Raw genomic sequence first — 11,513 nt, 5'->3', positions numbered from 1 at the left:
AAGAGAACTGAGGCTCCCCGGATCTCAGTGGGGAAGCGATGCAGTGGGGAAGAGATGCAGGAATGGCCAGGTGGACTCAAGTGAGAAACTGAGGTTGGTGGGGTTTTTTTATGCCCCCCAAAAGTGTGGTGACTCCCACCACCCTGTGACTCTGGGACAGGGGTGTGGCTGGTGTGGGCTCTGCCCTGTGGCCACCCAACCCCTGTGCAGGTGATTCTCCAGCACCCTCTCTGCTGGGTTTTGGAGTGATGGGATTGAGTGGTGGCAGCTCCTGGTCTGCATAAGACCTGGTGGCACTTTGGGGATGAAGGGCCTTTTGCTGGTGTGTGTACAGGGCTCTCCCACCCATCAGTTGTGGAGCTGACCTTGCTCCATGAGAGCAGGGAAGCACCAAAGCTGGAGGGTGGCTGCTTAGGACCTCTTTAGTCCCTGAGAAGAAGGGTCCAAACCACCCTCATTGGTCCCAGCCGATGGGCTGATCTGCAGAAATGCCACAGTTCATTCCCAGGCAAGCTCTGTTACCTCCCTGTGCCTCAGTTTCCTCAGCTGTGCCATACTGGTAAGGCTGATGGCAGTGGGAGGGAGGAATGGAGATCCCCCCCATGCCCATCCAATGCCAAGAACAGCCTGGACATGAGGTCCCAGACCCAACACGGGAACTTTCCTGAAGGCTGTGACAAATCAGCTGAGGAAGGAAGCCTGTTTTCCAGCAGCTTAGTGTTTCTGAGAGCTCTGCCCCTCGGTGAAATTGGATTGAAAGCAGCTATTGTGGGTGGCCAGGCACGGCTGTGGTCCCCGAGGAGGGTGGGCTGGCACTGCCACCACACCCCACAGCCTGTAGCCAGGTCACCAGGCACTCATGCCTAGCGGGGAAGGAGCTTGCTGGAACCTCCATCAAGACACTTTGGGATGTGACACCTCAGGCACTTTGTCCTTAGACTAGTGCTTGGTGATGCCACCACAGTGGGTCTCACCCAGGGCAATGGGTTACACCCTGAACACCCTGGGGCTGTAACACAAACCCCAGGGCTGGGACACAAAAGCAAGGGCAGATCCCGGCTGCAGATGCCTGGTAACTAGTCAAAAGTGCTGCAGAGGACATTTCAGCACAGGACACCATTTCTTCCTCAGCCAGCTGAGTGCATCACCAGGTAAGCGTGGAGAGGGAAAGCAAAGCCAGCAGGAGCATATGGGCAGCTCAGCCTTGCTGTGGCTCCAAGCCACCACCCTCTGGACACAGGAATGAGCTCTTGGCATTCAGGCACTCTGCAGAAGTACCTTCCCCATCACTTACCTCCAAGGCTCCTTGTCCAGCTGTTTTTTCCCACCAGCCCTTACACCTGGCTCCCGACACACCAATCTTTGCTCATCCCCCATGCCCCTGCAGCAGATCCCCAGCTGTGCCATGGCTGTGCTGGGTGATGGCTGTTCCTCTCTCCATCCTACCCTTCAATCCGGCCCCAGGGCCTTTTACTTCCCTCTTCTTTCCTTCTTTCTCCTTCAAAAGCTTAAAGCACTTTTAATTGCCATGGTAATTTTTCGCAAAACCATAAAATTATCCTTGGTTCCTGCCAGCTGCTTTTCATACTCCCTCTTACTCCTCCTTACTCTTTTTTGGAAGATGAGCCCTGCAGTTCCATCACTCCCTGGGCTTGTAACCCTGAGCACCACAATTTCTCTGCATTCTCTGCCTCCTCCCACAGGAGCTGCTCCAGTGGGGAGAGGTTTCTTCCTCCTTTTGGGAACTCCACAACATGCAGATGTTTGCAATGAGCCTTTGCAAAACAAGACAGATTTTTTCATTAGTCAACTGAGATGCAGTATTTTCAGCTCCTTGGATTCCACAAAGCTCACACACACATTCATCCTGTCAGCTTTTGTCCTGCATCCCTGCATCCCAGTGCTCCCCACCCATCCTGGATCACAGCCTTCACCTCGCATGGGGCAGCACTGCCTTGTGGGCTGTGCCATCACCACAGTGCTGGAAGTCACAACCCCAGTGTTTCCAGGGCCTCTCCAGGAAAACTCCATCCATCCACTTGGCAGTTGGGAGCACCCAAGGCACTGGCTGTGCAGGAGACTCCTAAATTTTCCTCTGTCTCAAAAAAACAAGTTGTGTCTTCAATCACAGGGTGGGAGAGGGCACAAGCCGTGTCAAACATAGGCTTGTTTTTACCCCTCTTTGTATTTCAACAGCTCCTGCAGCCCAGCCAGGCCACAGCCAATTCTCCAGCTGCCTCCAAGGTGGGAGTTGGTGAGGGTTTTGCCTCCTCCCTCAGTCATCACATTATTTCTCTGGGATTTTCCCAGCTTCTTGATCTCATCTTTGAGCAGCCTGGCAGTCCCCTGGGATGCTTCTCCTTGTATCCCCACCTTGCTGTCTGCCTCTTCATGGGCCTGGGGGGAAATGTCTGGAGGAAGAGTGGACAATCCAACCGTGAGAGAGATTCAGGAAGCTGGTCAACCCACCTGTCCTCATGCTGGCTGAGACCTCTGATGGCTTAGCTCATCAGAGATGCTGCAGAGGACAGGAGGGGAACTGAGCTGACAGAAAGGGTCTCGCTTGGCTGTTTAGACAAAAAGCTGGGGCTGGGACAGGAGAAATCCCTCCAGTCACAGTGCTCAGACAGTAGCTGGGGACACCAGCACTGCTTGATGGCTGGAAGCCCATCTGCAACATTCAGATCCTCTTCCCACCCCTGAGCCAGGAAGCTGTGTTATCCTGCTCCCTTTCTCACACTGAAGGGATGCCCCAGGACCTCACTGCTCTGTGGCACAATCCTCTGAGGGCCACTAGCCTGGCCCCTTTCTCCCTGGGTCTGCTCTGTCTTTACCCTCACCAGTGTCCCCCTTACCCAGGGGTTTCCTGAGATGCTGTCGCAGTCCTGGCAGCGGCCAGGCAGGCTGAGGCACAGCTGCAGTTGCCTTTTCCTCAATGCTATGCTCTGAGCAGGATGCTGCAGGCACCAGATGTTTGGTGAGAGATGGCTGGGTGACCCAGATGTGGGATTGACAGCAGTCAATCAACCCACCAGCTCCAAGGTCCCTGTGCCAGGCAACTCCCTGGAGCAGCTCCCTGCTGCTGGCAGGCCTGTCATCCCTCACTGACATCCCTCTGCTGTGACCCTCCAGGGAATCCCTGCCAGAGCTTGGGATGTGAAAGGGCTTTCCTGTTATCAGGAGAAACAGCCTTTGAAGAGCAAAGGGATCTCTGGGAAGGCTGGCAGAGCTTCCTGACCCTCAGCTGGCCAGGCTGGGGCTTCCTTCCCTGGATCAACAAAGAGCTCCAGAGGCTTGTGAAAGGCGTGATTCAGCAAAACAGGATGAGAGCAGAGGCAGAAACACCAAGTCAGCACAGCTGGATGGGGTGAAATTCCCATCCTGTGAAAGCCATGGGGAGCATGGCTCAGGTGTTCTACTCCCTCAGGGGTGGGGACAACTCCTGGAAGTCCAGCTGTTCCGCATGCCAGCCCTGGAGCCAGGAATACAACAGGAAAACAGTGGTGTTGTTTTTTGTTTGTTTGGTTTTTTTTTTCTTTCCCATTCCCAGAAAGATCAAGTCAGACTGGCCTGGCATGTGATGAAGTGGGTGGGAAAGCCATTTTGCCTAAGAGAAGGAAATGCCATCCTCAGTCACCAATCAAATGCATTGAAAAAGCTGGATTACGGCCGCAGGACTGGTTGAAACCACCCGTTCTGGTTTAAAAACATGCTCTGCTGATTTGGCTCCTAGTTTCTGACCTGTTGGAAGTTCACATTTCTTTTGTAAACACAAAGGGTTCAAGCTCACTTAAAAAGAAAAACCAGAAAGCTGTGATTCCCACACAGTCATGTGGCTCCAAGAGCCAGGGCTTGCAGAGAAATCCAGCCACACTCTAAAACTGGGAGAGCTGAGAGCCCCAAGCACAAAATGGTCCTGAAAAATGAAGGCTCTGAACTGAACCCTCAGCTTTTTTGTCCCAGCTGCCGCACTATAAAGCCAACAGCTTTAGATAAGTGACATCGTATTTACATCAATGTAACTGTGAGCAGAGTCTGACCATCAGCCCTGAATCCAGGAAAAGTGGGATGACGTGCACATTTAGGCAGCTGGAAAATCTTTTATCTTTTGTCCAAAAGCCGGTGTCTGATTTCAGGACAAAATCTTTCCAAGCCACGCTTTATTTAAAAAAAATAGTCGGTGCTGGGTTCGCTCTCGCAGCAGGCTGTGAGTGATGCTGCCAAAGCCCTGGGGGTGCCGGTCTGGGCTCCGGTTGGGGCACCCTGGGCACCTCCCCAGCCCGGGGGGCCAGAGCCGCTCCCCCCGTGGCCGGACCCCTGAGCCCCCAGCCTCTGTCCTTCCGCGGGTGGGACAGACCCTCCTGCCCAGGCTGGGACTGGGAAGGGGACCATCCCTGCCGCTCCAGCGGGAAGGAAGGGCTGCCCTGCCCGGGCTGTTATGGACAGCGCTGATGGACATCACGGACGGACCGCACTCATCGTCCTTCTCCAGCTCCACAGGGAGCCCTCCGAGCCCCGCCGGGCCGGTTCAGCTCCCTGAGCTCCCCCGGTGCCGATCCCGATCCCGGTCCCGATCCCGGTCCCGATCCCGATCCCGGGGCTGTCCCGACCCTCCCGGTGTCCCCCCCGCGCGCACGCGCGCCCCGTCCCGGGTGACGTCACCCCCCCGCCCGGCGGTCGAGCCCGGCTGATGCCGGTGTGTGTCGCGCCCGCCCGCCCCGCGCTCCCCCCGCCGATGCCTGGGCTCGGCGGCGCCCGCCCGCCCGCCCCGCCGCGCCGCCCGCCCCGCGCTCGGGGCCGGGGCCTCCGCCGGACCGGACCGGACCGAGCGCAGCCCGGCCGAGCTGCCACCACGGACCTGCCGCGGGTGAGTGCCCGGCGCGGCGGGGAGGGTCCCGCGCCCCGCGCTTCGGTCCCGCCCGCACCCGCTGCCCCCCGGCCCCGCAGCCCCCCGGCAGGTGCGGGGCAGCGACGCCGAGCCGCCCGCACCCCCTGCCCTGCGCGCGGGGGTCGGGACACGCGTGGAGCCCCCGCCCCGGTGCGCCCTGCCCTGCCCTGCCCGGGCCGGGGGTTGAGCTGCCCTTCGCTGCCCTGCCGCGGGCTCCCCAGCCACCGAAATTGGAATAAATGCAATTAAAATCCCGTCCCGCCGCTGCGGGAGCTCTGCGGGACCCGCCCGGCTGCGTGGGGCGGCTCGGCACCCCTCTCCCCGCGGGGTGCTCTGGGCTGCTTTTGCTCTAGTCTGGGATTTTAGAGGAAGAAAAGTGGTTTTTTCCCAGCCCTCGCTGGCTGCTCGCTCCGGGGACGGCGTGGCAGCGGAGCCCACTCGCGTTGCATATGCGGGGTGCGAGGGTTGGTCACGGCGGGGGTTTCTGTGGCTCCAGGTGTTGCAGCGATGCCGGGTTTAACGTGCCTGGCCTTGGGACAAACGGGGATGAGAGCAGGCACATCTCCCTCTTCGCACAGGTAGGAAAACCGAGTGGCTGCTGAGCGAGGTGCCCGGGGCCGCTCAGGAAATCCGTGGTGCAGCTGGGGCTAAACCCCAGATTGCCCAGTCGCCGCTTTCCTTGCCTGGCTGGGGACGGTGGTTTAAACCTCACCCCCTTGGGCTCCGGGGTGAAGTCCTGCCTGGGCCGTGCCAGCTCCCAGCCGGGGCTCCCGCGGTGCCAGCCGGGCGGGTGGCCAGGAGCCAGCAGAGCGAGGCCTCTCCGCTCCAAGCGACGGATTTGGAGAGGTTGTCCCTTTGGATGGGACGTGGATCCAAGGTGGAGAGTGGGTGTGTGCCCCTCGGGTGTCACATTTGCTTGTCCAGCTGGCCTGTGTGAGAAGTAACCTCGTCTTCCTGCTCAGGGCATGCTTAGTCTGTGCCCTCAAGTCTCAAGCAATAAGGTTTTTCCGAGGAGTTCTCTGCTATTCTGATTATGAGATGGGAAACTTTTGGGGGAGAGGTAGGTGATGTAGGTGATGAGTCTCGTTAGGCCATGTGACGTACCTGGAAAAACTCACATACAAGCTTGTGTTTTCCCATTTCTGCCCCACTAAAGGCAAGAGCTCTGCCCATCCGTGGGTTTTCCCTCTGCCCGTTGCTGTAGAGTGGCTCTAGTTGCACAGGGAGGGTTTCCCTGCTCCCTGACCACCTAGTCTGGCTGCAGTCCCCAAACAGGGATCACAGTGTCCTGAGGAACGTTTCTTCATGGATAGGAAGCCAGAAGTTTTACTTTGTTATCTGGAACAGCTTATTCTAAACTAATCTCTCTTTAAGAGATGAGAAGGAGGGGAAAACCCCTGATGCTCAGAAGCATTTTATTTACCATAGATGAAAACAGCAATTTTATGATAACTTCTATTAACTAGGTTGGGTCTGTGACCTTGATGTATTTTACAACTAGGGATGTGTAGCTGAGAGGAGGGAGCAGACTGTTTCAGTCTGTTTATTGTTCCCTCTTAGTTCATCCCAGTAACTCGCAGCACAGGGATGCCCACACAGTTCTGGAGTCCTGACCCACCTTTGGGGGTAGGAAAGAGGAGGCGTTGAATGGCGTTTTGCTTCAGATACAGCTTAATCTGTAGCTGGTGCTAATTACATTATAGATGGATTGGGGTTTAGCATAGGTTTTTCTGACAGGGCTCAGCCTCCGCAGTTCTTGCTACTGTAGGAAAGCTGTGGTAACTCGAAGCCCCAAAGTCACTCATGGGAGCACATCCCTCTCAATAAAATCCTTGTTGCAAAGCCAAGTGGAACCAGCCCCGTGGGGGCTGCTGGCTTTTGTCAGGGAGGTGCAAGGATGGATGAAGACAGTGCTGACAGCCTGGAGCAGGGCAGCCTGGAGCAGGTGAGCAGAGCTGTCAGTGAGAGCCAGGGTTGTCAGTGTGGGGAGATTTAAACAGCAGTGTGGCTCAGGTTTCTCCTTTATACAAGTGTGTCCCCTCATTCCTCAGGGTTTTCCTTCTATTTAAACCTCTTCTTCCTCCCCTCCAAAAACATGGTCCCCTTGTGTATGCAGGCTTTATCATCTGCCTTGGTTACTATGGTGTTTCTATGTAAAAGCAGCTCCTCTAATAGCTCCTGGAATTATCTACAACTTGGGTTTGCAGTCCAGCCTGGGGACGTGGGCCTGTGTCTGTGTGTGCCGTGGGACGGGTTTGGAGGCAGCATCGTCTGCAGGGCATGGCAGTGTCTTGGTCCCACAGGACCTCCTCCAGGTTTCCAGGCATGAGGATCCCACTGCTCCGTGCTAGGCTGTTGCACAGGGGCATTGCTGGCTATTCCCAAATGTGGGGCAGTGTCTGGGCAGCAACGAGCCCTGGAAGACCCGCTCACATCCATCCCCTCCAGGGACTGAGCTGCCCACTCCCTGCCGAATGCAGTCAGGTTGTCAGCTCTCCCAGAAAACTGTTGGGAGAGGAGACAAATAATTGAGGGTCTGTGGAAATCTGTGCAAACAAAAGGCAGAAGGTGGGAGCAGAAGTCTCCCCCCATCCTGCCCCCAGCTTGTGCAAGCAAACCTCCATGGGTTGGCTCGTTGCTACCCACTTTGCCACAGCAGGTCCCTTCCTTCTTCTCCCCTGATATTATTACTCCTTTCTGTCTTTGCCACCAGATTTGCATGTAAAAAAAGCACAAGGGAGGTTCACCCTGTGGAGAGGTCCTTGGTTTGCTCATGGTTAACGTAAATTATTGTTGCCCTTGTTCTTACAGGGAGCTGGTGTGACCCTGGAATAGAGGGATTTGGTTGGGAGAGCAGGAAGGCAAAGCCAGGTCCAGGTTCCCCCCACCCTGCCCATCCTAAGGATGATTTGCCCTGTATAGACTCAGAATCACACTGAGTTGCCTGTCTCTTTGCAGTAACCACATAAGAGCCCAGGATGATTATGTTTGTAACTTAGACACCTCTTTCAGGTGGAAAGAGCCTAATTCTGTTATGGAGGCTAATTTGGAGAAGATCCTGCTTGCTGGTGCCTGATGGTGTTTGTGGTAAAGGTCGGCAGTCTCTCTCCTTCTGGGAGCTGTGATGGCTTTCTGGCTTTGTTGAGTAGGAAAGGAGTGATGTTTCTAATTATAAAGGGAAAAAAAAAGTCTTGTACTTCTCCTCTTCTTTCTTTGTTTTTTTTTTTTCTCTTTTTTCCCCTGGACAAATGTTCTAAATAGCAACGGTTAAAATGCAAGTGGAGTGAGTTTGTGTGAAGTGACTGAGAAGGCCTGGTTGGAGGAGGACTGGTGGAGCCAGAGGAGCTGGTGATGACACACGGCACAAGAGCAGAGCTGAGGTGGTTGGGTTGTCACCAGAGGCAGTCACAGCCATTGCAGCCATGGCTCATCTCCACGTGGAAGATGTTCTTGTGCCCTTCAAATGCTTCACGGTGTCTCCTTCCTGTCCACAGAGGGACACAGTGTGAGGGTGCCCTCTTTTTGTCCTACAAGCACAATAATGGGACATGTAACTGAAATCCCTTTTATCTATGTGCTCTCCACTCCTTATTCCTACTTTATTTTAATCAGAAGTAGAAAAATTGGAGAATGAGCCTTCTAAACTGTGCGTCCAGTTGCAGTCATGGCTTCTGTAACATTCCTCCTGCTGCAGGCGAGCACTGCCCTTGCTGCTCCAGCCAGGCCCCTCATGTGTGCACTTGCTTGGGGAAAAAAAATGAAATAAAATAACATGGTGTTGAGATTGCAAAAGATTCCATTGTAGCTCCACCCAAACACTCCTGCCCAGTAATGCTCAGAAAATTCGGTCTGGGTGATGGGGCTGCCTTGCTGCTGGGCTGCTTGGGGGAAGGGGAAGAGCTTTTGGGTTGATTGCTTTTTTTTTTTTTAATACTGAGGTGCTTGAGAGGGCCATGTCAGGAGTAGGGTGGCTGGTGTTTGGCTTCTTAATAAAGAGCCTGGGAGGGACAGGTTTGAACTGCGAGCACTCAAAAATGAACTGGGCAAGAGGCAGATGGATCAGCTGAAAGGGGCTTCCAGGGAGAGGAGGTTGCTCTTTGCCATTTGTGTTCGTGTCTTTTATCTCTTCTTCTCCAGACTGAATATCTTGATGTTGTTTTCAGGCTGATTTTGTCCCACTGGTGTAAAGGGCATCACTTTACTCCTGTGGGAAGGATAAGAAGGGAGCTGGTCGCTCCCGGAGCCTGGCTTGGCGTGCGGGATGCTCGCGCATGCTCCGCTCTCATGCCTCAAGAAATAAAGAGGTTTTCATGGAACTTATGAAAAACTTCTCTCTTGGAAATAGGTCAAGCAAATATTTATTTGCCTAAGGTGTCATGCCAATGTTGCACAAATACTTGAATGGGTAGTCATTTTATTTTTCCCTGCTTTGTTTCTTCTTAAGCACATTCAGTGCTTTTTTCCAGGGGTGTAGAAGCTCACATTAATAATTGTATGTAATCAGTCCTGTATATCTCTCTTTCCATCTGCAAATCTGTGCATCTCCTATGGGCTCGTGCTCTACAATTGCAGTGCTGTAAATTGGAAGTTATGACACTTTTTTTCTTTATATCCACGTGCTTATCAGAAATCTGGGGGAATTTTTTTTTAGTTCTGTGGAGGAGTTTCAGGTCTGTTTTATAGAGGCAGAGCTAACTTAAAACCAAAAATCCGGGCACAGAACCCCTCAGCTGTGCTAGCAGGGGGCAGCAGGCTGTGGTCTGGGCTGGGAGCAAGCAGATGAATGTGAATATTTCATTTAGACCATAATCCACCTGTTGGGCTCCGCTCCCCCGGCCCTGCGTGCACTGGGAAGTGCAGCAGATGTTTGAAATGGCAGCCAGCACTCCCTGCTCCAGTGTCTGGTGTTTCCATGTTGCTTTAGAGGCAGGAAAGATGGAGACCGAGGGTGATGTAACTGCAGGTTTGCAGGTCCTTTGCTTTGAAGTTTTTTCCCTCCGGTGTTCGTGTCTGTGTGGGTCGTGTGGTGTTGTCCTGCTGTCCCAGCCCAGATTCACGGTGCTGAGCTGTGTGTGCTCTGCCATGTGCCAGCATGATTTCTGGAGGTTGGAAATTTGGCCCTGGGACTCATGGGAGTGCTTACTGGAGCACTAGAAATGAAGGTGCTTTGGAGGAGGCATCTTTGGAGTCAGTGTACTGGGGGTTAGTTGTGCAAAACCCCTCTCCTGTGAATAGTCATTGTGTCTACCTGCTCCTAACTCTTTACCCAAGAAAAGTTCTGAGGTCACCTGTATGTTTTCTGGGTTGGTATTGGTTCCCTTTGGCATTGCAGGACACTTTTCTTATCACCTTCTATGAAGGTCTCAGAGCAGCTTGAGGGTGCCCAGCAGTGTGTGGGGAGAAGGAGACTGGGGTGTTTAAAGGAATTGTAAAGCCTTCCTGCTTCTACTTTGATCTTCTCTGGCACCTAGGATAGGTTTTGTTTGTTTGTTCTTTTGGCTTTTTGTTTTTTATTGTAGTTTTCAAGTGAATGGTTGGAGCAGAGAGGGTGGGGTAACCACAAATAAACAGCACTGCAAGGCAAACATGACATTCCTTGTGTGCTCAAAGCCCTGCTGTTGACAACACTGGTATATGTGGTTTTCCAGGTGAAATGAGGTGATAAGTAGTATTTGAGCTACACTTAGCAAAATTAGGGACCTCTTTGCCCTGTATCTCTCCACAAAAGGGCCTCCATCAGGGATCAACAGGTAGCTGGTAGACCTGATGACAGGATAAAGTGGTCCTTGCTGGTGGAGTTGTGGACTGGTGTCGCTCTGTCCCTGGCACTCTTCTGGGGTGAGGATGAAGCCACCCCGGTCCAGCAGAGCTGCTGATGGGGCAGGGAACATCCTCCCTACCTCAGCACCAGCGTTTCTGTGTCGCCGGAGCCTTGTTCTTGGAAATGGGGCCTCGTTTCCCACACGTGGGGAGGTTTTCCTTCTTAATTACAATTGTTGGCCGACTGGAAAAGGGATGGGGTTGGTGTGAGGCAGCAGAGGATGGGGAGGAGTGACAGAGGTGTTGATGAACTTGGAAGGGTTGCAATGCCTTCCCAAAATATCTGCTCCGGGGATTTCATTGCTGCTCTGCCCCTTAATGCTGGGAAGCACTGCCCTGTGTGTCTGCTCTGCTGGGGCTGAGTTTGTCAGGGCATTGTAGGCGTGAGACTGGGAGGAAAATTGAAAAAAAAAATATGTTGAATATAAAATGTCATTGATTTCTTCTTCCATTTTTTGGTATTTTTCTTCTAATTGAATCAATTCCCTACTGTGTTGTAAATTCCAAATGTGAATGGGAAATAATCCCACCAGTACAATAATTAGCATGTAACCAGCAGATGAAGAAAACCCAAACTGCTGAGCTGATTGGTGAATGCTGACTGTTTTCTGAATTAATTTCAATAATCACATCTCCCATTAAAAAGAAGACAGGGCGGGGAGGAAGTCTTAAATTTTCCTCAAGCTCAATGTAGCGAAAAATGGTATGTGCAGTGTAGCTGTTCTGCATGTGATTAGAAAAAAAGAGCTGAGGGAGGTTTTTGAAACTGAATTGCAGCGACAAAGTATTGCTAATTTTGCAGCCA

The 11,513-nt window shown here is 53.3% G+C and overlaps 1 protein-coding gene across 2 annotated transcripts in view; it reads left to right on the top strand.

Annotated features, from left to right (window-relative positions):
• The first annotated feature begins 4,726 nt into the window (after positions 1-4,726).
• Positions 4,727-11,513, top strand: part of ZHX3 (zinc fingers and homeoboxes 3) — a 45,591-nt gene continuing 38,804 nt past the window's right edge. For both annotated transcript variants that reach the window (XR_010434815.1, XM_064673608.1), the window contains exon 1: positions 4,727-4,867. The gene's annotated coding sequence lies outside the window, so the exon portion shown is untranslated. The remainder of the gene's footprint in view (positions 4,868-11,513) is intronic.

Source organism: Pseudopipra pipra, chromosome 17 (assembly GCF_036250125.1).
Source record: "Pseudopipra pipra isolate bDixPip1 chromosome 17, bDixPip1.hap1, whole genome shotgun sequence".
Lineage (NCBI taxonomy): Eukaryota > Metazoa > Chordata > Aves > Passeriformes > Pipridae > Pseudopipra > Pseudopipra pipra.
Note: the sequence above shows the minus strand (reverse complement) of the source record. Positions and strands in the feature narration are given on the sequence as shown.